Source organism: Phacochoerus africanus, chromosome X (assembly GCF_016906955.1).
Source record: "Phacochoerus africanus isolate WHEZ1 chromosome X, ROS_Pafr_v1, whole genome shotgun sequence".
Taxonomy (NCBI): domain Eukaryota; kingdom Metazoa; phylum Chordata; class Mammalia; order Artiodactyla; family Suidae; genus Phacochoerus; species Phacochoerus africanus.
The window spans coordinates 17,209,437-17,236,304 of record NC_062560.1 but is presented as its reverse complement, the minus strand read 5'-3'; the positions used below and the strand labels follow the sequence as shown (position 1 = coordinate 17,236,304).

General features: G+C 41.4%; 1 protein-coding gene across 2 annotated transcripts in view; it reads right to left on the bottom strand.

The window, feature by feature from the left end:
• The window catches only part of CDKL5 (cyclin dependent kinase like 5), a 211,845-nt gene extending 186,087 nt beyond the window's left edge, over positions 1-25,758 (bottom strand). The window contains exon 1 of one of the 2 annotated variants that reach the window (XM_047764304.1): positions 25,646-25,758. The gene's annotated coding sequence lies outside the window, so the exon portion shown is untranslated. The remainder of the gene's footprint in view (positions 1-25,645) is intronic. The other variant, XM_047764305.1, reaches the window with a different exon arrangement.
• Between the last annotated feature and the right edge of the window lie 1,110 nt (positions 25,759-26,868).

Below are 26,868 nucleotides of genomic sequence, written 5' to 3'. Positions count from 1 at the left end.
CAGAATACAGGAGGCAGAAGAACAAATAAGCGAGGTGGAGGACAGATTAGAAGAAATTATGGATGCAGAACAGAAAAGAGAAAAAAGATTGAAAACTAATGAAGAGAGTCTCAGAGAACTCTGGAACAACGTTAAATGCTCCAACATCTGTATTATAGGGGTACCAGAAGGAGAAGAGAGAGAGAAGGGGACAGAAAAAATATTCCAAGAGATGATAGCCAAAAACTTCCCTAACATGGGAAAGGAACCACTCACTCAAATCCAGCAAGCACAATGGAGTACCATATAAAATAAACCCTAGGAGGAATACACTGAGACACATATTAATCAAACTGACCAAAATTAAAGACAAAGAGAAAATCTTGAAAGCAGCTAGGGAAAAGAAACAAGTAACATACAAGGGAACCCCAATAAGGTTATCAGCAGATTTTTCAGCAGAAATTCTGCAGGCCAGAAGGGAGTGGCATGATATACTTCACGTGATGAAAGGAAAAAACCTCCAACCAAGATTAATCTACCCAGCAAGGCTCTCATTTAGATTTGAAGGAGAAATAAAAACCTTCACAGATAAGCAAAAGCTGAGAGAATTCAGCAACACTAACCCAGCCTTACAACAAATACTAAAGGAACTTCTCTAGGCAGAAAAGAAAAGACAGCAACAGGAAACAACAGTTCCACAAATGACAAGGCTCACCAGTAAAGGCATATGTATACAGTAAAGATACGAAATCACCCATGCACAGTTATACCACCAAAATCAGGAATCATGAGAAGAGGTGGGTTACAAATGCAGGACACTGGAGATGAACTTGCAATTAAGAGACCAACAACTTAAAACAATCTCATATACATACAGACTCTTATATCAAAACTTCAGAACGGAGTTCCCGTCGTGGCGCAGTGGTTAACGAATCCGACTAGGAACCATGAGGTTGCGGGTTCGGTCCCTGCCCTTGCTCAGTGGGTTAACGATCCGGCATTGTCGTGAGCTGTGGTGTAGGTTGCAGACGCAGCTCGGATTCCGCGTTGCTGTGGCTCTGGCGTAGGCCGGAGGCTACAGCTCCGATTCAACCCCTAGCCTGGGAACCTCCATATGCCGCGGGAGCGGCCCAAGAAATAGCAACAACAACAACAACAACAAGACAAAAGACAAAAAAAAAGAAAAAAATTCAGAATAACTGCAAACCAAAAATCTACAATGGATACACAAACAAGGAATCTCTGGAGAAGAAATATATCTCACAGTAAATAAGTGCATAACCCACCATGAAGGGGGTCACTTGACATCATTCTTGGAATGCTGAAGTCTTCTTAGATCTGATTCTGATTTCCTCTCCATCAAAGAATGTATGATAATTATAATTAAATAATGCAACTGTACAATTAAATAATACAGTTCTACAAGTGTATTATTAATAACCATTTCTCTCCATGGTACAATATAAGGTCTATAATGTCTTGTTTATCACATCACCTAGAATGGTGTAATGCCTATATTGAAGAATCAATAAGATGTAACAAATTGTGAGGACCTATTTATATAGTAACACTGTTTTTTAACCAATTTATGCATTTTATATTTTACTTATTTTCAGAGGGTATATTATTTTTGTTATTCTTACCAGTTATTCTTTTTATTATGCTATATAAAATATTTAATGGTATATAAGGCTTTCTTCTTTATAAATTTTAGTTGCATAATATACACAATTTTAATATAATGCTAATTTTTAAAGAAAAATTGAATGTAATAGATAATACTAAAGATGAAAGCCATACAAAATGGGATAAAGTATAGAATAAATTTCCTATTTGTCTCAGCATATTTTCCATTCCACTTCTCCAGAGGGAGTCACTTAATCTGTTTCTTAAGATCCATGATATAATAATCTGTATGAATGTAATTGTGTTTAAATATATGTATTTTATTCTGTAAAAAAAAAAATAGAATTTCAAAAAAAAAAGACAAAAAATAAATAAATAAAATATAATTTAAGGAAAGATAGCCTTTCTTCCTTGGTGGAGGAGAACTAAGTGGGAAATAAATCAACATATTTGAAAACAAACTAAAGAGAAAAATATAAATATGAACCTATATTAATATACAAAAATTCAGGAGTTCCCGTCGTGGCGCAGTGGTTAACGAATCCGACTAGGAACCATGAGGTTGCGGGTTCGATCCCTGCCCTTGCTCAGTGGGTTAACGATCCGGCGTTGCCGTGAGCTGTGGTGTAGGTTGCAGACGCGGCTCAGATCCCACGTTGCTGTGGCTCTGGCGTAGGCTGGTGGCTACAGCTCCGATTCGACCCCTAGCCTGGGAACCTCCATATGCCGCGGGAGCGGCCCAAGAAATAGCAACAACAACAACAACAACAAAAAGACAAAAAAAAAAAAATATATATATATATATACAAAAATTCAGATATCACAGACAAGTGCTAAACTAGTTCTGAAAAGGAGAATATTTGCAACTCGATTTTAACAATAATGAGATACATCAACTAATCACCCAATACCACTTTTTATTATGTATAAGGGAATCATTCATGAAACCAGGAAGTACAGATCATAGACTTCCGTTCTCAGAGTAGTGTTAAATTAATGAAACAAGGAGGCATTAGATGGAGGTGGCTCTAACACCTTGGGGGCCTCTGTAGGCAAACAAAAAAATCTAAGTCTATAAATGCCTCAAGTTTAGGAAATCAAAACCTAAAGATGGACAAGTAGGTGTTAAGCTATAGCAATGAGCGAATTTCCCTTATTTGCCGCGACATCTTCTTGATATAAAACTTTGCCCTGGTTCCCGTCAGTAAACTAATCCCTTGCTGATACTGGTACTGTCCAATTCAAATCGATTTTCTCTCTTAAAAATTTTAATATACCTCAGTTTTAACAGCATCTTACAGTTCAATTGTGAAAACCCAAATTAATACATGAAAACTTTATGCCCAGAGATTAGGGTGATATAGGTGTTCAATAAACTTATTGGTTTCATTAAGAATTAAACATTTCAAGATCCCAGTTAACACATAAGACAACAGGCAAGATGAGACGATTTAGATTCACGACTACCAAATGAACTACACAAATCACAGTGGCTATAAATGTTCAAAGAAAAGAGTGCACGTTTTAGGGTGAGGAGTTGTGTTTTACACAAGGAAGAGGTTTTGAACGAGGTCTGGAAAAAGGGATGGGGCTACGGTTAAGCTGTGTGAGCAAAAAAAGGGGGGAGCATATTCTAGCAAAACTAAAACACTTAAGGATTACTGTAAAAAATAATGATAATAGTATTATATAATTTGCAAAGTGCTTTCATATTTACCACCTCACTGACTGGGTACTGCAACAACCCAGTGAATTAATTCACATCTCGGAGAATCATACATTTGAAATGAGACAGAAAAAGATAGGTGGTCAAACCTCCACACTCTAAAAGAAACCTGGATACAGTTAGATTCCATAGGTGTTTCTAATGCAAAGCTAAGAAACTTGGATTTCAACGTGGAAATACCAGGAACTTATCACAAATTTTGTTACACATTTTTTTTTACAGTGAAAAAAAAAAAAAAACTACTTGAATTAGAATTTTGGTAAACACATTCAAGAAAAATGCTATATTCATCATCCATTTCTTCGTTTATTTCACAAATATTTACTGAATAAGTTCTCTATGCCAGTCACTATACCAGATGATAGCAATACAGTAGTAAACAAAAAAGACCAGACCCTGCTCTCATGGAGCTTGACATCATAAAGAGAAGCAAAAAATTCTAGTAGAACAAAATATTTCAAATGAAATCCCATGGCATACCAGGTTTTCAAATGTGATACAATAATAACAACAGTTAAAACATACAACACTTTTATGATAAGCACTGATCCAGCCACTTTATTTGCATTCATTTGCTTCATCCTCACAAGAACGCTTTATGGTCCTTTACCACCAGCAACCTCATTTTACCAATAAGGAGAAAGACGACGAGAAATTAGTCCTATAGCCAGCAAGCAGCAGAAGTGGAATTCCAACCCAGGCAGTCAGGGTCCAGAATCCCACACTTAGCCACTGTGCTATACCCTTAACAGATAAGCCACAAAGCTTAAAACCATGCTTTTTAGAGCCCTTCCACACATTGGGAATGATATCAAGCATTTTTACATCATCACATTTAATCATAACATTTTTAAAAGATAAGACAACAGTCCCAGAGTCAGCAAATACCTGGTCCCTAGTCACACAACTAGGAAGTGTCGAGGCCAGAATTAAACCAAGGATTTTTCAACCCGCAAAGGCATACTTTTACCTATGACATGATTTTACAAGACAACAGTCTATAAGCCTCATTGAATGCACGCTAAGTAAAAAATGGAGTGGGGAAACCAAAAATGTAATGAACAGATCTATCCATAAAATGCGTCCACAGAAATGAATTTAGCAAGCTCAAGATTTAATGGAATGTACCCTGAGCCGAGTAAGGAGATGTGTTACTACTACTCTCTGCAATAAGTAGTCCACGGCTGCCTCACCACCAATCTTTTCCAGGGTCTTAGCATTTTCACTAAGAACCCTTATTTCACTCTCCAAGCCAACCAACTACAAAAAGCTAAATACGAAGCAAACTCTGATGTTAACAACTTATTCCATCGAAGTTCTTTTATTTGCTAGTTCATCCATTGAAAAGTGGCCCCCTCAAATTGCCAGGGCTTAACAATAATAGCTAATTTTTCCTTCTTTAGAGATTATATGAAAAACCTGACCACTAACAGCAGTGTCATCCCTAGGGTGCAACAAATTGAGCCACTGACCCTGACCCCAAACTTGGGAAGCCCCTTGCAGCTATTACAGGAATAAGAAAAGTGGTTTTGCGAAGAATCAGCACCAAGGCAAAAAATTAAATGGGCAAATACTATCAGCAGCAGCACAAAAATCTCCTCCTCTCAAAGCCTTTTTTCATTATGACTAAAACAGTGTAGCATTTGTCTTCCAGCTTCCAATGTCTTCCGTACCAACCACTGAATTTTAAAGCTTATTTAACCACTTTGACAGCACAAAACATAAAAGAGGAAAAGTAAAACAGTAAGAAGCAGAGATGAGATTTAGGAGTGGGCTTAACATATTTAATAAAAGATGATTCATTCATTCAACAAATATTTATTCGGCACCTACTAAGGCTGGAAATACAATTGTCAGCATTCTTTTACATTCCAACATATCCTATTTTTACCCTAACCAGAAGCTGATCAGATCACCCTTCAGGGCTCCCATCTATAAAACACAGCTAATAACTATTCTCATAGAAATGTAATGGATTAAATGTGGCACACCAACCTTTAAAGTGTTCTGTGCTCAAATAAAATAACACAGTTTAAAGGTTTTCAGAACAGCATGGTTTAAAAAAAAAAAAAAAAGCCTAGAAAACTAAAAATATATATAGTAAGCTAATGTTTATCCCCAGACAGGAAGTGGTCTTCAACATCTCGGTAGCCCTCAAGCTATTTGGCATACTGCCCTTCATTTAACAAGGGTTCCCTAAACACATGTGATTTTTTTTTTTTCCCTCTCTCTCAGGTATGTTATACTGCAGTTATTTTAATAATCTGGCAGAGGAGAAAGAATGCACAAAAGGAACTAATATTTACTGCTGACTATTATGCACCAAGTACTGTGTTGAGCACCTCATCTATGTTATTTCATTTAATTTTCACAGCCACCTTGTGAGGTATTAACCACCACAAAACCAGAAGTGGATTTTCATTTTCCAACAATCAGATCATAATAAATCCAAACTAAAAAAAATGAGCAGTGGACCTTACATTTGGCAGCATTTGCTCATTTCGTGTTAAAAAATCGAGTGAAACCTATAGGAATATTTAACAAAAAGTTATTAACATAAAATGACATAGAAAACTACAAATGAACGTCAAAATAAATTTGTGTAAATATTTAATCCTACCAGTAATTTTTAAAAATCCAACAAAAAGCAGTAATGCTAACCAGAACAGCCAAAATAATAAACATTTTTAACTGGCAACCTTTCCTTTAGGTGCATCAGCAGTGTTGCCTCTACACCCTTCACACATATGACACGGGGTTACCTGTGATCACCCCGAGTGATCATCAAGGTGGAATTTAAGACCAGTGTGTCCTAATAAAAGGGTCAAAGATGTACACAAGGATTCACCTTTTTTTTTTTTTTGGCCGCGCCTGGGACATGCAGAAGTTCCTGGGCCAGGGGGTCAAACCCCAAGTCATAGCAGTGACAGTGCCAAATCCTTAACCACTGGGCCACCAGGGAACTCCAAGGATTCCCTTTAAAAGACATTCTTTGCTATGATATCTACCATAGAGAACAAAGAGAAACCATGTAAGGTACAGGCCCTGTGGCTCTGCTTTAAAATGGCTGACCAAACACATGTGTTTACCTTTCCTCCCGCATTAAACCCCACTGAAATAAGCACAAGAAATATAAAAATAAAATAAACCCAGAGCAGCCCTGAGAACATAAAAGGTGCTCCCAGGAGATAGATCAGTGAGGAATTCTAAGGAGCTATGAAGCAGGTTAAGACTGAATGGATAGCAAAACCCAACAGAGCTAAAGAACCCACAACTTCATGTAGGTAAATAAAAGTGATCTCCCCCAAAAGATACATTTTCCAGAAGAACCCTTGAAAGGTAATAAAACTATAGGTAGCAGAGACTAAGAAGAGAAATGACTTAATGGTAAACCACATAATTGAAGAACTATAAAACACCTTTTCCTGTGCCCATTCCCTACTCTTTCAGCAGGACTGAGGCCAGCATTTAACCATTCATGTCTCTCCAAAATGCTAGTTCAGACAAGGAATACTCCTCAATAATACTGAAGCCAGAGAAATGGGAAAACGTGTCAGTGAACTGTAGCTTCCATGCAGAACAGGGAGTACCACCACCTAGGGAGCTAGCACAATCCACACGGTCTCCAGTAAATACCACATTCCATGCAAAGCAGAAAGCATAATCAAAGACACCATGTCTCAAACAGAATTGTATAGGGAACTCTACATGCTAGGGAACACAGTGTTTGAGGCAAACAGGGAAAGGGTGTGCGGTGGGAGATGTAGGCAAGCAGAGAACGTACCAAGGAGGGCCTGATGAGCCAGATAAAGGAATTCAGACTTTCTCCCCCTGTTAGCAAGACAGCACCACTGCAGGCTTTCAAGTACATCAATTTTATGATCAAAATCACATTTTAGGAGTTCCCTCAGGGCACAGCAGGTTAAGGATCCAGTATTGTCACTGCAGCAGCTCAGATGGCTGCTATGACGTTGGCTTCAATCCCTGGCCCGGAAACTTCCACATGCCACCAAGTGCGGCCAAAGAAAAATTCACATTTTATATCATACTTGCAACTGTAGATAATATATCTGAGTTGTATAAGACCAACTATCTGTGGAGTCTGGAACCATTAACAGAGATTTCCGCCGCCCCCCCCCCAATTAAGGAGAAAGAGTAAGTTTGAGAAAAGTATGCTATACTTCACATTAGACATGACGAGTATAAGTTTCCTGTAGAACAGTCAGATATAGATTTCCAATAGGTTATTAAGAATGAGTCTGGAATCTATGAATATTTATACTGATGGTAGATAGGCATTCATAGGAACTCATGATTTTGGAATGTTGTAAAAGCAGTATAGCTTCCTTATTTCCAATGAAAATAAAATTTAAAAGGAAAAAAAAAAACAAATCTTCAAGCTTGTAGGGAAAAATTCAGGAAAGAATTAGAAATTTAGAAAAATATCTGCATGTTAAGCAGAACTGAAACTCTGGGTATAACTGAGACAATGACCCAGGATTACACTTGGCCAAGAAATCACACCCAGGTTAACAGCAGTGTGTGAGGAGTGAGTGGACTGAGACAAGCCCACAAAGGATGCAGAGAAAGAAATGAAAGACAAGGACATGGGGAACAGGGACACCAAGGAAACAACACTTCAAGGAGAGAGTGACTAACAGTGTCAGGTGCAACAGAAATGTCAAGTAAAATTAGGACTGAATGAAGTCACTAGCCGCAACTACAAGAGGTCACAGGCAATCTCAGCAAAATTAGTTGAAGTAGTGGCAGAGGAGGAAGGTAGAGATCAAGAGCTGAAGTGTGAGACATGAATGAGAAATGGACAAACTGTGTGGAGCCCACCCAGAAGTTTAGATGAGAAGGGGAAGAGGTTAGGTAGCCAGGAGAGGAGAGGACAACTGGTTTACGGAAGGTTTTCTAGGACAAGAACCTCAGGAATAAGAGAGCGGGCAGAGAAAAACGAAGGAATCACAAGAGACAGTCTAAGGAAACAGCAGGGTTACTGAACCTCAGTGCTACTGACATTTTGGACCAGACAGTTCTTTGCTGTCGGGGGCTGTGCTGTGCACTGTAAAGTGTTCCGCAGCATCCCTGGCCTCTACCACCAGATGCCAGTAGCACATGTACCACCTCCCCAGTTGTGACAACCAAAAACATTTCCAGATATTGCCAAATGTCCCCTGGGAGGCAAAATCACCCCCTGTTGAGAACCACCAAGATATGGATGGGGAGCATGATGAAAAAAGACTGCCAAAGCAGCAGCACTGAAGCCAAAGGTACTGGGCAAGGAAGGGGCATCAAACAGCAGCAGCAGCACCTCATGCTCTGAGATGAGGGAAAGGACAGCTCTGGGAAGAGAGACACTGATAAACTTGCCGATGGTGCCTGAAGGTGAAGAACATCAGCCAGAAGGCCCCCATGTTCTCCAGAGAGTGGAGAAAAGGCTGTGTGGTGAGTAGGCATGGTGATGACTTAGTGGCAGGCTGAGAACAGTGGCTAGGGTTTGTAACAATTAACAGGGACTGGTCCTGGCAAGGTCACCCCAGAGAGGTTAGAAACCACATACCCCCTGCTCTCTCTGAGAAGATTAAAATGCACCTCCCCAAAGAAATTACCTACATACTTACCTACATACTGATTGCAGTCCCAAAGAACTCACAGGTCTATCTGAATTTCAACTGCATCATGGAAAGACTAGAGCCCTGAAGGGGACCTGGGAAACTAATCTATTTTTTTTAAATAACATAGTTCCTCTCAGATCAAAGGAACTGTGTTCGACATAACTGACATCTCAATGAACTTTCAGTAAATAATCTGTTCAAGTTAGAGGATGCCTGTGGTTCCAACTACTTCCTGGTTCTTAACTTGATGAACCACTTCCCAACCAACAGCCAGGAAGACTAAAATAGAAAGGAATGGCTACGAAGACAAGAGCTTATTAAATGAGATTCTTCACAGGACAAAGACCCTCTCACTCTTGCCTTCTAAACCAAAGGCTGCAAACCAAAACGATTCAGACCAGGAAAATGGAGATATCTCAAGAGTGTGCATGACAAACAAGCTGGAGGCAAACCAGCAACATGAAGTTATGTGATACAAAGGGCTGCCCTTGGGTGAGTAAGAAAAAAGAAAAGCTAAACACAGTAGCCCAAGGCTTTGTGTAGGAGTAACCAAAGCAAAAGGGAAGACCAAGTCTTTGCTCTATCACAGATAAGTCTAAATTCACATCATTCTCCAGATGTCAGAAACCCATCATCTGAGAATAGATCAAAAGCTCTCCAGGAGCCGTGAACCAAAGGTCCCATCAGAAACAAATGTAAAACTACCCGTAAGAGCATCCCACAAGCCAAGCACAACAATCCCCAAATTGTCAAATGCTGCAAAACACACAAAGAAACAAAACTTGGAGGGAAGACAAATGAGAGATTCCATTTCTCAAGAACTACAGCCAAGAAAATAATCCAAAGGAGACAAACATAACTATACACACACACACACATATATGCATATATGTAATATGTGTGTATACATGTATACATATGTATATGTATATACACATACATACACACAGATATACATATGTATTTTGGGGGGGGCCACACCCATGGCATATGGAAGATCCCAAGCCAAGGACTAAATCTGAGCCACAGCAGTAATAACACCAGATCCCTAACTGCTAGGCCACCAGGGAACTCCGTATATTTTTAAATGTTCAAAGAAAAGAAAATGTCCTAATGAAAATTAAAAAGCAGATATGAAAGAAAATCTAGAAATTTTTTTTTTAAATAATTCTTTTATTTATTTATTTATTTTTGTTGTTGTTGCTATTTCTTGGGCCGCTCCCGCGGCATATGGAGGTTCCCAGGCTAGGGGCTGAATCGGAGCTGTAGCCACCGGCCTACGCCAGAGCCACAGCAACGTGGGATCTGAGCCGCGTCTGCAACCTACACCACAGCTCACGGCAACGCCGGATCGTTAACCCACTGAGCAAGGGCAGGGACCGAACCCGCAACCTCATGGTTCCTAGTCGGATTCATTAACCACTGCGCCACGACGGGAACTCCTAGAAATTTTTACATTACAAAATACAGTCAATGGAGTTCTTGCTGTGCTGCAGTGGGTTAAGAATCCAACTGCAGCAGCTCAGGTCACTGTGGAGGCATAGGTTCGAATCCTGGCCCAGCACAGTGGGTTAACAGATCTGGCGTTGCTGCAGCTGCAAAACAGGTAGCAGCTGCAGCTCTGATTCAATCCCTGGCCCTGGAACTTCCCTGTGCCATGTTTGTGGCCATAAAGAAAATAAAAATACAGTCAAATGTTTTCAGTGAAAATTCTCAATAAACAGATTAACCAATAGACTAGACACAGCTAAAAAGAATTAGTGAATTATAAGAGAGTTGTCAGGAAATCACCCAGGAGTAAAAACGGAAAATGTTAAAGAAAATTTAAGCAACATGGAGGACACAGTGAAAAACTCCAACACATATTTAAACAATGGTTCCAGAAATGGAAAATGGAGAAGCATTATTTAAGTAGATAATGGCTAAAAACTATTTTCCACAACTTAAAAGCATAGTGAGTCTTCAGGTTGATAGTGGACAGCAAATAAAAAGCAAAATAAATAAAAACAAATCTACATCTAGAGATATTACAAAGAAACTGCAAAAAATCAAAAACAATGAAAAAAATGTAAAGATAGCCCCAAAGAAAAGATAATTACCTACCTACAAAGAAATTACGCCTAAACTGACTAAAGGCTTCTCATTAACAAACAAGACTTGTCAAGAGACAAGAGAATAATATTATCAATGTGCTGAGGGAAAGTAATTGTCAACATAAACTGTGTATCCAGCTCAACAATTATTCAAGAGAAAAAGTGAAGACAGTTCCAAAAACACCAAAGCCATGTTTACTACTAATAGGCCTTTAATGAAAGAAACACTTAAGAATATTCTTTATACAGAAGGAAACTAAACCCAAAAGGAAGAAATGGGGTGAACAGAGAATGGTGAGCAAAGAAATTTGGAAAACATGTTGATGAGAAAATAGTCACTATTTTACAGACTTAAAGTGGCTTCAACAAAGCAAAACCAAAGCACATACAACCAATGTGGAAGAGGGAATGAGGGTTAAAAGGTAAGCCATTCTAAAATCTCTGCCCTTATTCAGGAGGATAGAAATAATAATTAAGCTTTGACTTAGTTAAATGTGCATGTTAAAATTTTCAAGGTAAACAAATTTCTGTCTTCTGCCCTGGAATAAGAAAGCTGGAAGGAACACAGCTGCTTGGCCTTACAAAAAAAAAAAAAAAAAAGATAGGGAGAGAAAGCTGGACTAATTTTCTTTTTCTTTTTAGGGCTGCACCTGCAGCAGTTGGAAGTTCCCAGGCTAGGGGTCAAATTGGAGCTATAGCTGCTGGCCTACACCACAGCCACAGCCACAGCCACGCCAGATCTGAGCTGAGTCTGCAACCTATGCCACAGCAACACCGGATCCTTAACCCACTGAGCGAGACCAGGGATGGAGCCCGCATCCTCATGGGTACTAGTCAGATTCTTAACCCACTGAATGACAAGAGGAACTCCACAGCTGGACTAATTTCACATTTACAACTTTCTTGATACTCATCATAGAACAACCAACTGGCTCAAAATCTTCAGGGAGACAGGACCTGTAAGGAGAGAGGCAACAACCTTGTGCTCACCTGGAGGAGACACAACTGGCCACTGACAAAAGGAGTTCAGCTAGTATAAAAGGCAAACTGATAAAGGCCCAAAGTGGCTTGCTGAAGGAACAGTGTGAAACCAATGAAGGACACAGAAAATGGTGAGATCCCAGCCTCCTACAGAATCTTCTTCCATCAAACCCCACCAAACACCGGAGGAGAGGAAAGAGCCCTGAGGAGTGCCCATTGTGATGCAGACTTGGGGGAAGGGAGCTGCAGCTGTGCCTCTGGACCAAAACACTCAGATCCTTCTGCCCTCTCTCCCTCCCTCCACCAGAGAAGAAAACCCTTCATCTGTGAAACAAAGGCCACTAAGTGGGTATTCTTTTAAAGCTTTGGTGAAAACTCTGGGACACCCTCCTCCAAGAGAGGGGCAGGATTCCACACTGAGCCCACAACAATAGCTGGGGAAGGGCAAGGCACTGGGACACTGATGCAGGCCTAAGCCTAAGGTTTAATCAGAACAAAAGACCACACCTCACCATCACTCCCCACCTCTAAGCTAACCTACCTCCACTGGTAAAGCACATAATACTACTGGCAGAGGGACAGATCAAGAGCATGTAAGGAGACCCTCTCTGAGACACGGTCCTACAAGACCTGACACTCACAGCAAAATAAAACCAGCTTCCACCCTAATCACAAACTATCTCGGAATTCTCCTTCAGCACAGTGGGTTGAAGATCTGGTGTTGTCACTGCAGCGGTTTGGGTCACTGCTGTGGCGCAGGTTCAGTCCCCTGCCCAGGAACTTCCATATGCCATGGCTGCAGCCAAAAACAAAAATCTCTAAGAGAATTTGAAGCCTGATGTACAGTGAGGGTAACCACAGCAACAACCAAACCTAGCCCAACTCCACACTAGATTAACTCAAATCCCTGAACAAAAAGCCTACCACAAGGAAAGATCTGCCAATTTACAGACATAAAAAGTATGCACCTCAGTCTCTACTGTTCTACAAGATAAGTCAGGCTTACAACAACAAAAAAAATCACAAGGCATAAGAAAAAGCAGAGAAAAAAACAACACTCAGGAAAGATAGAGGACACATCAGAACTAGACATAGAATCAGATGTTAGAAATATCTAGAATCAAAGTTAAATACTAAATACTAGGAGTAAAATGTTTAGAGCTCTAAACTAAATACTAGGAGTAAAATGCTTAGAGCTCTCACCCATAAGAAAGAATAAAATGAAAGTGCTAAAAATTAAAAACACAGTTAAGAGAAACAAAGAATGCCTTCAATGGGCTCTTTAGTAGACTCAACTCAGCCATGGAAAGAATCAGCCAACTTGGAAGGTAAGTCAGTAGAAATTACCTCAATCAAAACCACTGAGAGGAGTTCCCATCATGGTGCAGCGGAAATGAAACGAATCCGATTAGGAACCACGAGGTTGTGGATTCAAACCCTGGCCTCGCTCAGTGGGTTAAGGATCTGGCGTTGCCATGAGCTGTGGTGTTGGTCGCAGACGCGGCTCGGATCTGGTGTTGCTGTGGCTGTGGTGTAGGCTGCAGCAACAGCTCTGATTAGACCCCTGGCCTGGGAAACCTCTGGATGCCTCAGGTACAGCCCTATAAAGACAAAAGACAAAAAAAAAAAAAACACTGAGAGAAAACAGAGTGAAAAGCAGAACAAAACACAACACAATGTTCAAGGGCTGTGGAATAATATCAAAGGTTCTAACCGACTGGTACTTAGAATCACAGAACTAGAAAAAAGAATGGGACAAAAGAAGTATCTGAAAACATAATGGCTGAAAATATTCCAAAGTTAATATAAGACATCTAACACAAATTCCAGATGATCAGAGAATAGGAAGATAAAAGCAAAATAAGAAACAAAGATTATTGACACTGCTGAGCACCAATTCCACTTGAGAATGAATTCCCTAAGCTCTGCCACTGCCACTCCTTAAAAACCAAAACCTCTGTCAACATGATCACCAGATCATCAGTTCAACTACATATGACGGCCACCTAACAACGATCACCTCCATCTACAAGTCTCACTGTGTAAGTGATCAGTCAAACCTAGGTCACAAGCCTGTATCTTAGCTGTAAAAGAGACTGGAATGACTTTTCTGGGAAAGTGGGACCCATAATATGAGAAATTATCCAAAATGTAGAGAGGATATTTAAAAATTTAATACAGCATGCTGAATAAAAAATAAATAATTATTTTAAAAAACCATCCATCGACCTAACTAGCTGCTACTGTATGGCAGATTCTTTGGTGAAGTCATTGCATCCTAGAGAGCCTTTCTGTAAGACAGATAATACACACATAAAATCAGCTTTCCAATCTGAGGAACCTAAGTAGCAATCTGGGTGCAGGGGATTTAGGGTGGGGGGAGGCAGGGAAGGTGTGAAGCCACATAATAAATAAGCAAACATCTTCACAGAATGTTGTTTTGCCTAATGTTAAGTAAGGTACTATGCAGATATATACAAACACACATATGCAAGAACACACAAGAGTTTATTATGGGGAGTTCCCATTGTGGAGCAGCAGAAACAATCCAACTAGGAACCATGAGGTTGTGGCTTCAATCCCTGGCCTTGCTCAGGGGGTTAAGGATCTGGTGTTGCCGTGAGCTGCAGTGTAGGTCACAGACGTGGCTCAGATCTGCCATTGCTGCGGCTGTAGCATAGGCCAGCAGCTGTAGCTCTGATTCAACTCCTAGCCTGGGAACTTCCATATGCCTTGGGTGCGGCCGTAAAAAGAAAAAAAAAAAAATTATGGAATAGAACTCAGTATTTTTATGAAATCATGCAACAAATCATGAAAAAATTCAAAGAAATGTCACTCTTACAGCTGACCACTTTGGCTTCCCCTTCATCAACTGTACTGTAACCACTGAGAAAAAAGTTTCAGGAGCCCCACGGAGGGAGCCATTAGCACCTGGTTACACACCAACACGAATGCAATTATAACACAGTATGTCTGAGAACAGTGAAGAGACCTACAGGACAACCGAATCTCTAGGGTGAGGCAGAGGAAGATCCACTAGACAGGTACCTGAGAGAAGAGAGACCACTAAATAAGGGAGAAGGCGCTGACAGGACGACGAGATGCGGGGGCACAAAAAAGGGCACCTTTCATAAGGGAACTATTTACTGAGCATTTCCTCTGTGACAGGCAATGCACTAGATGCTGAGGTGACAAGAGTCAGCGCTCCGTGCCTCCAGGGAGCTTACAGTAGAAAACCGATACCATCTGCTTATCAATTTTACCAAAGGCCCACCCCTATTTAAACTCCTGACTTTAATATTTCCTATGTACACTCTCAGGTAAAAGTGAAAATGAACCCCCAAAAAGCCACAGAATGGCCACAAAGAAAGAAAACCAAGTTTCTGCGATGTAGCTGGGGTAAAAGCATCAAAGCAAGGCATGCAATACATAAATCTCCATCATTTCTTTTTTTTTTTTTGTCTTTTTGTCTTTTTTTGTTGTTGTTGTTGCTATTTCTTGGGCCGCTCCCGCGGCATATGGAGGTTCCCAGGCTAGGGGTCGAATCGGAGCTGCAGCCACCGGCCTACGCCAGAGCCACAGCAACGTGGGATCCGAGCCGCGTCTGCCACCTACACCACAGCTCACGGCAACGCCGGATCCTTAACCCACTGAGCAAGGCCAGGGACCGAACCTGCAACCTCATGGTTCCTAGTCGGATTCGTTAACCACTGCGCCACGACGGGAACTCCTCCATCATTTCTTACTACTCTCCCACCCTGTTATGCTCTTCTTAGATGCGTGTCTTTGAATACACTGCCTCCCAGAAAAACCTTTCCTCCGCCTGACCTTCTGGGCCTCCTTTAAGACTTTTCACAGGAGTTCCCATTGCGGCTCAGCACTAATGAACCTGACTAGTATCCAAGAAGACACAGGTTCAATTCCTGGCCCCACTCAGTGGATTAAGGATCCAGTGTTGCCATGAGCTATGGTGTTGGTCAAAGACTCGACTCGGTTCCCATTTTGCTATGGCTGTGGTGTGGGCTGGCACAGCTGTAGCTCCAATTCGATCCATAGCCTAGAAATATCCTTATGCCCCAAGTTTGCCCCTAAAAAGCAAAAAAAAAAAAAAAAAAAGACTTCACAAATACTCAGGAATCATTATCTGTCCCAGTCCCCTTAAGTCTGCACTAAGTGCACCTTTTCTGGCCTAAAGAACCAGCATCCTGTCTTTCTATCTAAATGTGCATATCATCCTGCACTGGAGTCACTGTTTTTGGCTTCTCCTGTTGGAATACAAACTCCATAAAAGGGCACAACACTGCAGCTTGGCTTTGAATCTCCACCACCTACCATGACGCTGACACCCTTTCAGTTGCCTACACACTGACACCAAGATACCTAAATCATTCCCTTATCTAAAGGCAGCCAAAGAAAGACGAGTATGGCCTTCCTTTACCAACAACCCTGCACAGAGGGACAGACTCAAAAGCACAATTCCAAATCAAAGGCAGTCACTGAGGATGGTAGAGAAACCACTAGCACAAAAACATCCGTTTCAAACTCTAAAATGAGGCAACTCTTTAAAAATAAATGTCCTGGGCTGGATAGGAAGTGAAAATAGTAATGATACAAACCACTGTAAACTCTTCAAGTTACCAGCATGAAGGGGGAAAAAAAAGATTAAAGTAACAAGGAAAGAATACAGAGCAGGTATGGAATGGTTCAGAAAAGCCTCAGAGCTCAAGGCCAAAGTGAGCTAAGTGAGAGACTGCATCAAAATATAGATTTCAAAGGAGACATCTGAAGAAGGACGTGATGCTGTGGTTACTCTTTGTAACCTGGAGGGGAAGGGCTCAACAGCATTCTATACTGGCACAAGCTAACCACTTTACACCAAGGAAGCCCTGTTCAGTCATCAAGACAAGAAAAACAGCTGAAGATTTCCAAAAATGATCTGGGCATGTGGGAATACATACGGTAGAAGGAGAAAGAAACAAATCAGGATATATAAACTAAAACCTGTACAGCACTTTTACACGCATAAGCACACCTGAACATAAGAGGCTCAATAGAGACCCGCTCAATATAAAAGATGGTGAAGCCACAGAATGCGAAGCAGATTTGAAAATGGTGCTCCTGCTAAAGATTAGTCCTTCTAGACAATGTTAACAAAATTCTCTAAAAACACTGTAGGTGCTCAAATGAGATTTCATAAAATATGCAATGACATAAATGCTGAAAAATATTAAACTAGACTTAACACATTGTATTTGGGAAAACAAAAACAAAAGAATAAAGCAAATTTAACAGTGATATTTCATGAAACATTTCATTAAAACATTAAATACCCTGAGCAGATTAAAGATGTCTGGGGCGAGGGGGGGACAGCAAAGAGTTTTAAGTTTAAATATGGAAGAGAGCTAAAACTGTTAGAAAAAAAATTTAACTTCGTTATAAATAGAAATGACATTCCTATATAAGGTTAACAGACTGGTGAAGCATCAAAGAAAAGGAGGAGCCTTTAGAAAACTGAAGGTAATTTCTATGAAAACAATGAAAAGTGTATCACAGATGACAATCAATCAAGAAGGCAGATGCAAAATTCTTAATGAGATGAGAGGAGAATATTTTACCTTGCAGAAATTATGACCTGTTTGGTAAGTCATCAAGGTTCCACTGAGCTAAAACTCTTGTTTTTGTGGCATCTGGTGTCACATCCATGCTTAAAACCTTCAATAGCTTCCCAGGGGACTTAGGACAAGTTCAAAACCCAGCGGATGGCCTACTAAGCCTTTTCAAGGCCTGGCTCCTGCCTGCTTTTGCGTCATCACCCGCTTCTCTACTTTCCAGCCATTTTGGATTTCTTTCAGTTCTTTAAAAGGTTCTGTTTTTCAAAAGCCTCTATCTCTTTCACCTCGCCTGAGGGCATGTGCACTTTCTGCCAGGAAAACTTATTTCCCCAACTAAATTGTGTCCTTCTCATCCTTCAGGTCTCATTTAATGTTACTCCTCAGTGTGGCCTTCCTACCTGCTCTCCACCTGGCAGATCCCCCCACCCACTGGGTGCCCGGTACTTCTCCTGTGCCTCTACTTCAAGACTAATTCTTTGAGAGCCTACTTTCCTTGTATGTATCACTCTATCCAGCCTCTACCACAGTCTGATGCACAGGAGACACTCAGTAAGCATTTGCTAAATGAAAGACAGATCCTCAGGATGTAGGACAGGTTGCTTTAGAAAGAAATAATTAATAAATTATGAAACACCAATTTACCCAAAGTTCGTTTTTGTTCTACCTCAACTATTCTCAAGCATTAACAATTAAAATAAAACGTTTTTGTGTGTAATGCTAATCTTAAATTTTAGTGGTAATGTTACCAATAATAGTTACTAGCAATTAAAGTTAAAACACCTCCACCAGCAGCCGACAAACCAGGTGGGGTATGTGGACAAAGACTATGATGTCACACGTGAACCAGCTTTTTTTAATCTCTGAAGGACTCCACTCAGCAGGAAGCTAGTTTCTACTCTTGACCAATATTGGGGTAATTGGGCGAATCCAAGTCAGCAAGTTGTTCTTCAACTATTACTTACCACCATTTTTTATCTGGCATATCTTCCTCGAATGAGTGTGTGTGCTTAATCTGATTATTATAATACGATTTTACACTGCCAAGAAGCTAATCTTTAGGCATAATACAAAATCTAAAACTGAGATCTAAAAGTGCAACTTACCTAAAATAATTTAAAGCAGTCTTAAAAAAAAAAAAACTATAATGTATTCATCCATATGTTTTGTTAACTAACTTCCAGAAACCAAAGTTGTTACTTTCAAAAATCACTATTTTCCTCTAAATCAAAAACGTTCAGAAAGCACTTCATGTTACTATTTGATATTAGGCTTTTGTCTTAACAAAGAATGCAAAGTAACAACAGAATCATATAGCTATAGCAATTAAACAGGGTTTTTTTTCTTAAGTAAAATTATTGTGAACCAGTTGTAACTGAATTTATAGTAAACTATTATTATAAGAACAGTATTGTGTCCTTTCTGTTATTAAAAATCCAGACGCAACCTACCACACAAGGACTGATTTACCTGCCAGACACTTGAAACAGTCACTTTCCAGAGAGAAATGTTCATCTAAAAGCAATGAAAGTTAGTTTCCAAAACACTTTATTTCCAATCAAACCACTGCATTCCTTTATTTTGCGTACCCCCAAAATTCCCTAGCTACCCTATCAGCTGTGTCCATCTACACATGCAGAACATGGAGCAGAGAGAGCACCTGAGAAAACGGAACAACCTGTGCCCAAGGGAGCTTTAATGCCCTGCCCACTCATGAGGGTAACAACAACAAAAAAAACCACTGCAGGTAGGGAAAAAACAGCTACAGTACCTTGCAGGTTAAACTATTTCTAAATCCCCCCAACAATCCAAACGGCAGCAGCACAAAAAGTAGACAATGTGTTTGCATACCTGAATTTAATGAAGCCTGCTCTCTGGCATGGATCTCTCAAGGGGGGATTAGAGCTCAAACAATAACATGCACAATGTTATTGGCCTAAAATCAAGACAACCAATTATTTTGCCCTTGGTCTTAAATCCTAAAGGAACTTTTTCTTGCCCAATAATTATATTATTTTTACCTTGATTTCTTATTCCTGCTTTTCCAACATATCATTAAGAACATTGTACATTTTATCTGCTGCTTTAAAAAAGATCATAACAGGAGTTCCCGTTGTGGCACAGCGGAAACAAATCCAACTAGATTATACATGAGGATGCGGGTTTGATCCCTGGCTTTGCTCAGTGGGTCAGGGATCCAGCGTTGCTGGGAGCTGTGGTGTAAGTTCTCAGAGGAGGCTCAGAACTGGTATTGCTATGGTGTAGGCCGGCAGCTGTAGCTCTCACTCGACCCCTAGCCTGGGAACTTCCACATGCTGTGGGTGCGGCCCTAAAAAGCAAAAAAAAATAAAAAAAAGATCAACAATCAAATCAAAACCACAAAGGGTAAGTACAGATAGCATTTATAGTACTGTCCTTTATATTCTGCTACATAGTATGTCTAGGCAAAAAGTTTTAAAAATGTAAAACTTAGTAAGAAATTGTAATACATGTAAGAAGATGCTTTTAAAAGGCATCTTTCGGAGTTCCCGTCGTGGCGCAGTGGTTAACGAATTCGACTAGGAACCATGAGGTTGTGGGTTCGATCCCTGCCCTTGCTCAGTGGGTTAACGATCTGGCACTGCCGTGAGCTGAGGTGTAGGTCACAGACACGGATCGGATCCTGCGTTGCTGTGGCTCTGGCATAGGCTGGTGGCTACAGCTCCAATTAGACCCCCTAGCCTGGGAACCTCCATATGCCGAGGGAGCGGCCCAAGAAATAGCAAAAAGACAAAAAAAAAAAAAAAAGGCTTCTTTTAAGATCTACATGATTTCTTGTATACATGTCTGATGATAAAAGGATCTAGGTGGAAACAAGTACATAAGATTAAAAAAACAAATGTTGGCCAGAGAGATCTTTTGGGGTGATGGAAATGTTCTAAAATTGGATTGCAGTGAAATCTAGAAAAAAAAATCATTGAATGGTACACTCAGAACAGGTGAATTTTATGGTATGTAGAGTATACCTCAAAAATTTTAAAATGCATATTAAGGAGTTCCTGCTGTGGCACAATGAGATTGGTGGTGTATCTGCAGAGCCAGGATGCAGGTTCAATACCCAGCCTAGAACAGTGGGTTAAAGGATCCTGCACTGTGGCGTAGGTCGCAATGGCTGCTCAGATCTGATCCCTGACCCGGGAACACAATATGCCAAAAGAAAAGGGAAAAAAAAAAAGCATATTTAAAACCCATACTTAATAAAGAAATCCACAAGCAATTCTATGTAGGTCCTATCCTCGTAGAAAAAGTGTCTTGCTTCGGCCAAGGTGATTTCTGGCCCGGAGGTTCTACAATATTCACCACTCCTTTCTAATCTGAATATGCGGCAAAAGTGATTCTCAACGATGACAGAATTAAGATGTTCAGTCCTCTTCCTAAAATGGACCTCGGAAGGTTTCTCTGGGCTAAGCAGCAGTTTAAACACAAACGTGTACACACACACACACACAGTCTTCAGAGGCTTTAAATAACAGAAAATTCCACTTTCAAGTAGAAAAATTTTTGTCAGATTCCAACTCTTACATAATATTAAGCAGCACCAATAACATACCTCTGTAGTCTTCACCTCTAAATTTTATTTCACTGAAGTCATTACAATCACAGAAGCGATACCCATCTGCAAACTGCAATGGCTGCCATTCTACCTGAGTGCACCTAAACCACAAAACTGAATGCAAGAAATATCTTCATAGCTTTTAACTGGTGTAGCAAATTTAATCAAAGGCAGTCAAAAGTTAAAACGGAACATGAAGCAACATGAAATACCAAGCAGTTAATTAAAAACAGCTACCTCATTTGGGGTATAAATAATTAGGCACAACCTTCATTTATGAAGAAACAGAACCAACAACCCTCTTAGAAAGGTCTGAACCTGCAGTGGTCCTATCCAGCAGGGCTGGTGGAGCCAAGTCCAGCCTTCTGTGTGACTAAAGGTCAGGCAGCCTTGCCAATTGCAGCCCATGGATTCTAGGAGGCATATTTATACCTCTAGTACCAGTGATGTACAGCAGGAGCTCAAAACAAGTTTGGGAAATCAGATTCCTACAGAAAAGCAGAAAGTATAATTTTGAAGAGCACAGGTTCAAGTCAGACCGGTTTGGACAGAAGTTTTGCCTGTGCTGCTGACTAGCTGGGTAAGCTGGTTAAAATATTTTCTCTCCCTGAGCCCATCTGGTTAAGTGTATATGGGAAATAAGAAAAACATCTACCTCACAGAAGTGTTATGAGAACACGCATATATTCAAGCAAATAAATTATTGGCCAATATACCTGGTATTCAATAAGGTTCCATAAAAACATTATAATGTAATTGTTATAGAGAAGACTGGCCCAAAACAAAGACCACACCCAAAACTTGATCCTAATTAGAACTATCTCAAACACAAATGTTTCTGAGAGCTTAATTCAAAATGCTGACAATAAATCCTCAAGACCTGAATGGACTAAGTCCTTTTAACCTAATAAATAATTTTCTGTTAATTTCCAAATCTGAAATGTCTAAATGTCATCAAACTCTTTAGATGGAAGATCCTCACTCACAGCTTTCATACCCACTGACAGAATCGTACCCAAGTTCATACCTCAGTATTAAGAAGTGTACAGACTTGAGTAAGAAATGAGGCCAGATCTTTGAGGAATCTAGTCATCTGAGCACTGCTCTATATAAAGGAAATATTCTAGAAACTATCAAGCATTTAAATCCAAACACTAAAGTGATGCATCGACAACAAGGAAGTTCTAACATTGAGTTTAAGATTGAAAGTAAATTGGAAAACCCTCCCAAATGGAAAGTTTACCTATAGTCTTTTAATTGCATTATTTTCTCCAGTTGAAATATGTGATCCCACTGACACCATCATGAGATGATAAAGAACCTCTGAGGCTCTATCTCTGCCTCTATCAGGAAATTCGATGTTGCCAAAAAACAGAACATTAGAATTTAAAATTATTAAATTCTGAGTAAACAGTCTTTTCCATTTAAAAAGTAATCAAATGTTGCTTTCTTTGTAGTATATTCTGGCTCTATGTATGTGGATTCGTTTGTTCTTAAATGCCTTCTGTTGTTATTTGATATCAATTTATTACATGAAAAAGTCATATCCCTACACTAAAAGCCCAAAATGAAGTAATACGTTTACATGCCCTTTAATATCTATTATACATAAAGGAGATAATCACTGAAGTTCTCAAAATAAAAAGGGGAAAAAGGTGAACTCTTAACAGACACACTGAGGAAGGCTTCTTTTCTCTGCTCACTTCCTTGCAAATTCCTACAGCCATATTCTCAGATATAACGCAATTTTCTATCACGAAGTAAACTGAAACATAAATCATAATGAAAGGTTAAATTTCTGCAACAGAAGCCACTGTCATTTCCAACAATGCAACTATTGTTGAATGAGTCTCTCAAAGATTCTCATACACAGTGGTGAAGCAAGGCTGCAGGGGGAAAAGACATGCTCGAAGGAATTTATCCATCTCTGTATTTCAGTACGAAATGTAACAATACCGCACCTTCAAAGTAGAAATACCAAGTAAAATCTGGTTCTCATTAAATGAGACTGCCTTCACCCTGCGCAGCATATTTGGAACAGAATACATCTGACTCGCAATCAGTCAACCTTCTATTACTCATCTATGCGAGATGGCCCTGCAATTTCCCTCAATGGGAGCCTTTTCTTTTAAAACCCCAGGGAATACTGTAGATGCCACACTGATTTAAGTGACTCCAAGAAAATTACAATGAAAATAATGGCAGATTTAGCCCAGCGAACTTGCATAAGTAAAAAAATCAAAAACCTGAGGTAAAAGGGTAAAAATATCCCTACAAGAAGCCCCTAAATCATCAATAAATTATAAATCTGAGCGGGGGTGGGGAAAGAAACCTCTCTGGAGGAAAAATGCTTATTTCGCATTATTTTTTTTAATATATCAATTTTTATTTTTAAAAAATTAGGTTCAGAAAACATGCTAAATAAGCAAAATTAGAATTCTAAACTGTTTTCATATATACATATATATCAAATTAATGCTTGCATTGATGAGGTTAAAAGGCAAGATAATTCAAGGGGCTTTGACACTCTCTCCAGTTGAAGACCCTCCAACCCCTCTGAAATGGCAGATTATTTAACACTCTAGTAATGATTAACTTTATTTAGCATGCCTCTTTTGGAGCTCTATTATTTAAAACAGCCAAATTGAATTTTTTTATCCTAATTAGGTTTCCTTGTACTTGCGAAATGCTCAGCATACACTGTGCTGGCAGCTTTAGTTCTTCTACAGCTTCTCTCTTTTGGCACTTTCCCCCCCTCGCCCACCCCCCACTCTCACCAAAAAAAAAAAAAGAAAAAAAAAAAGATTTCCTTCCCAAATGTTCTCTTCTCTGCATTTGTCAACAGAAACACCCACTGGTGGTGTCAAAATGGTAATACTGCTGCAGGCTTCCTTACTCCCGGTCCAGTGGCAACGCCAAAAACGCCCAAACCTAAAATAGTACTTTTAATAAAGAAATTAAAAGCATTGCTAAGGTACCCAACTATCATGTTCTCAAAAAGAGGCACACCTTTTTAAAAAAATGTATTATTAATGGGCTCTAATTAGGTTGCTAAATATAAGATTACACTACCCCTCTTCAACACTAAACATACAGAGACAAGTAAACATAGGTTCTTCACGTTTCATGGATAATATTTTTAAAACACTTAAAGGAATTAACAAATTTACATCTAAAAGTCATTCACATGGAATTCCGAACAGCCTCGGTAAAGATGCCTTTTTTGTAACCCTACAGCAAGAAAGGAACAAGCTGGAAATGTTCCAGCCAATGTTACCTAAAACGATAATCCTTTTCTATACATATTTATGTCTCCTGTTTCGGTCAAATGCTCCCGGACAAATTAATTTGTGTAATCTTTTACATTAACTACATAAACCATTACGTCCAGACAAACCTAATTTAGAGGCACGGAAGGAAATTATTCCGTGTCTGCAATACTTTCCAAAATCAGCTTAATTTTCAGCCAATTAAAATAGATTGTGTTAACAGAACACTGATCTGCAACTACTTAAGTATCACAGCATCCGTCTAATCTCACCGTGGAGATACTAAGGTCAGGCTTTTCTTTTTCAGGCATCTGTGCTTTAACACTCAAGTGAAGTGAAAAACAAAACCCTCAAGGAAGATCTGCCTTTACACTGAAAGATGTTCAGGTTATTTTTTCCCCCAACGTGGGCACAGAACGAGTCAATGCGAGCAGGACCTGTTCCTTCTGAGAAATAGTTCTAAGCCCCAGAATTTCATTTCTATGAGGGTCCAAAGGGTATAAAGGTCTGGGAAGGGGCCAATTTCTGCTTCTCCCCACTATGCTCGAGTCATGAACTTCATAGCGACGCCTGAAACTTGTTCGGGGGAAGCTGCAAGAGTCGCGGGGCTAGCGAGGGTCGCTCGCCCACCCCCGCAAGCGGCCAAGGTCAGCAGGGCCGGGGCCGCAGCTCGCAGTCCCTGGCGGGTCCCGGACTCCCACAGAACTCGGGCAGGGGGCTCCCACGCGCAGGCTCCTCCTCGACGCCGGCAGGAAGGGGCTTCCCTCGCCGCAAGCCCCGGGGGAGCTCGCGCCGCGGGGGCGGCGGGGCGGGGACGCCGCAGACCCGCTACTGAGGGGAGCCCCGCGGGGCGGCCTCCACCCGCCGCCCCTCCTCACATCCTCCGGTCTCCCCACACCCTAAAATACAGCCCCAGCCCCTCGCCGGGGAAGCCCTTCCAGCGGCGCAATGGAGCGCTAAGGAGGAGCCACTCCAGGCTGGGGTGCCCTCGCCGCGTCGCCCCGTTCTGGGGGGACCCGCGCCACCGCCCCTTCTCACGTCCGCCCGGGGGGACCGGGTGGGTCCCCTCTAACGGGAGAAGCTAGGTGGGAGCGGGGCCGAAGTGAGGACAAGGAGGCTTGGCGGGCGGGTGGCGGCGCGACTACTCACCCCGCCGAGTCCCCCACCTCCAGTCCGGGACCCCACAGCTCCTGAAGCCGCCGTCACCGCTTTACCTTCCCCAGCAGCGGCGACAACTAATCGAAACCTTCAACCCCGCCCTCTCGCTCAGGCGAACGCGCAGCCTAATTTGCTAACTGCCCCGCCCCAACCGTCCCCTTCAGACCAATGGGAAAGCGCCTCAGACTCTGTCAGGTCCCGCCTCCCCCCGCCCACTTCTGGTAGGAACCAATGAGGCGAGAGCGTTCGTCCTCCGGCTCGGGCTCGCGCGCCCCACCCGCGCCGCTCGTGCTCTGGTCCCCGAAGCAGAAGACTGCTGGTTTCTTGTATAAGCTCGCCTGCACGCGTACGCGCGCGCCGCGCCTCCTCGCGCGCCAGGTTTGGTTGCCCCGCCAGGCCCTAGCAACCTGGGCTGGGCGGCTGGGAGGGGCGGGGCCCGAGCCGCTAGCTGTCGAAGCGGGGGGGTGGTTGGAGGGGAAGATCGTGACTGGGAAAGGGGTGGCTGCGGGGGTGGGGGGCTGAGGAGGCCCGGGAATCCGCCTGTCACTGCGGGGGGAAAAAAGGGGGAATCCTGCCTGCGGCGCAGTTATCCTAGCCTCTCTCCCTAGAGACACGTGCGGGGGAGGGGGTCGGAGAAGAGCGGGTAGAACACATTTGGGGCGGAAGCCGAGGCACTGCTTGGAAATAAAGGATGGAGGACGGTTTATCTCTGTTGTTGGTAAAAATGATATCGAAGTCCATAGCGGCTGATGGCCAACTGTTGCAGCTGCCCGTGCGCGCGCGGGCACACACACACACACACACACACACAGGCACACATTCATCCATCAACCTGTCATCCCTTGGGTGATTTAGGTGCAAAGAACTAGTAGCCTGAGGATTCCTTACGCAGCAGCTGAACGCATGCAAACGGCTGTTGCAGCACCGGCAGGAGCAGCAACCCACAGTTCTGCTTCAGTCCAATGATCAGCCACACAAGATTCCCCAGCTGGCGTGAAAGCAATGAAGTCATCGCTCAACCAGTAGAAATGTAAAGATCTTAATACCTACTATGGATCAGGTTGCTAGTAAGGATGAAGAGGTGATGAAATGGAAGGAGATATATTTCCAATGCCACTTTTTGAGAACTAAGAAAAAGGATATTTTTAAAGACATCGAAGCCCAATCATGTAAAGTGCATAATAATTTCCACTTAAAAAAGCAAACAGGAAAAA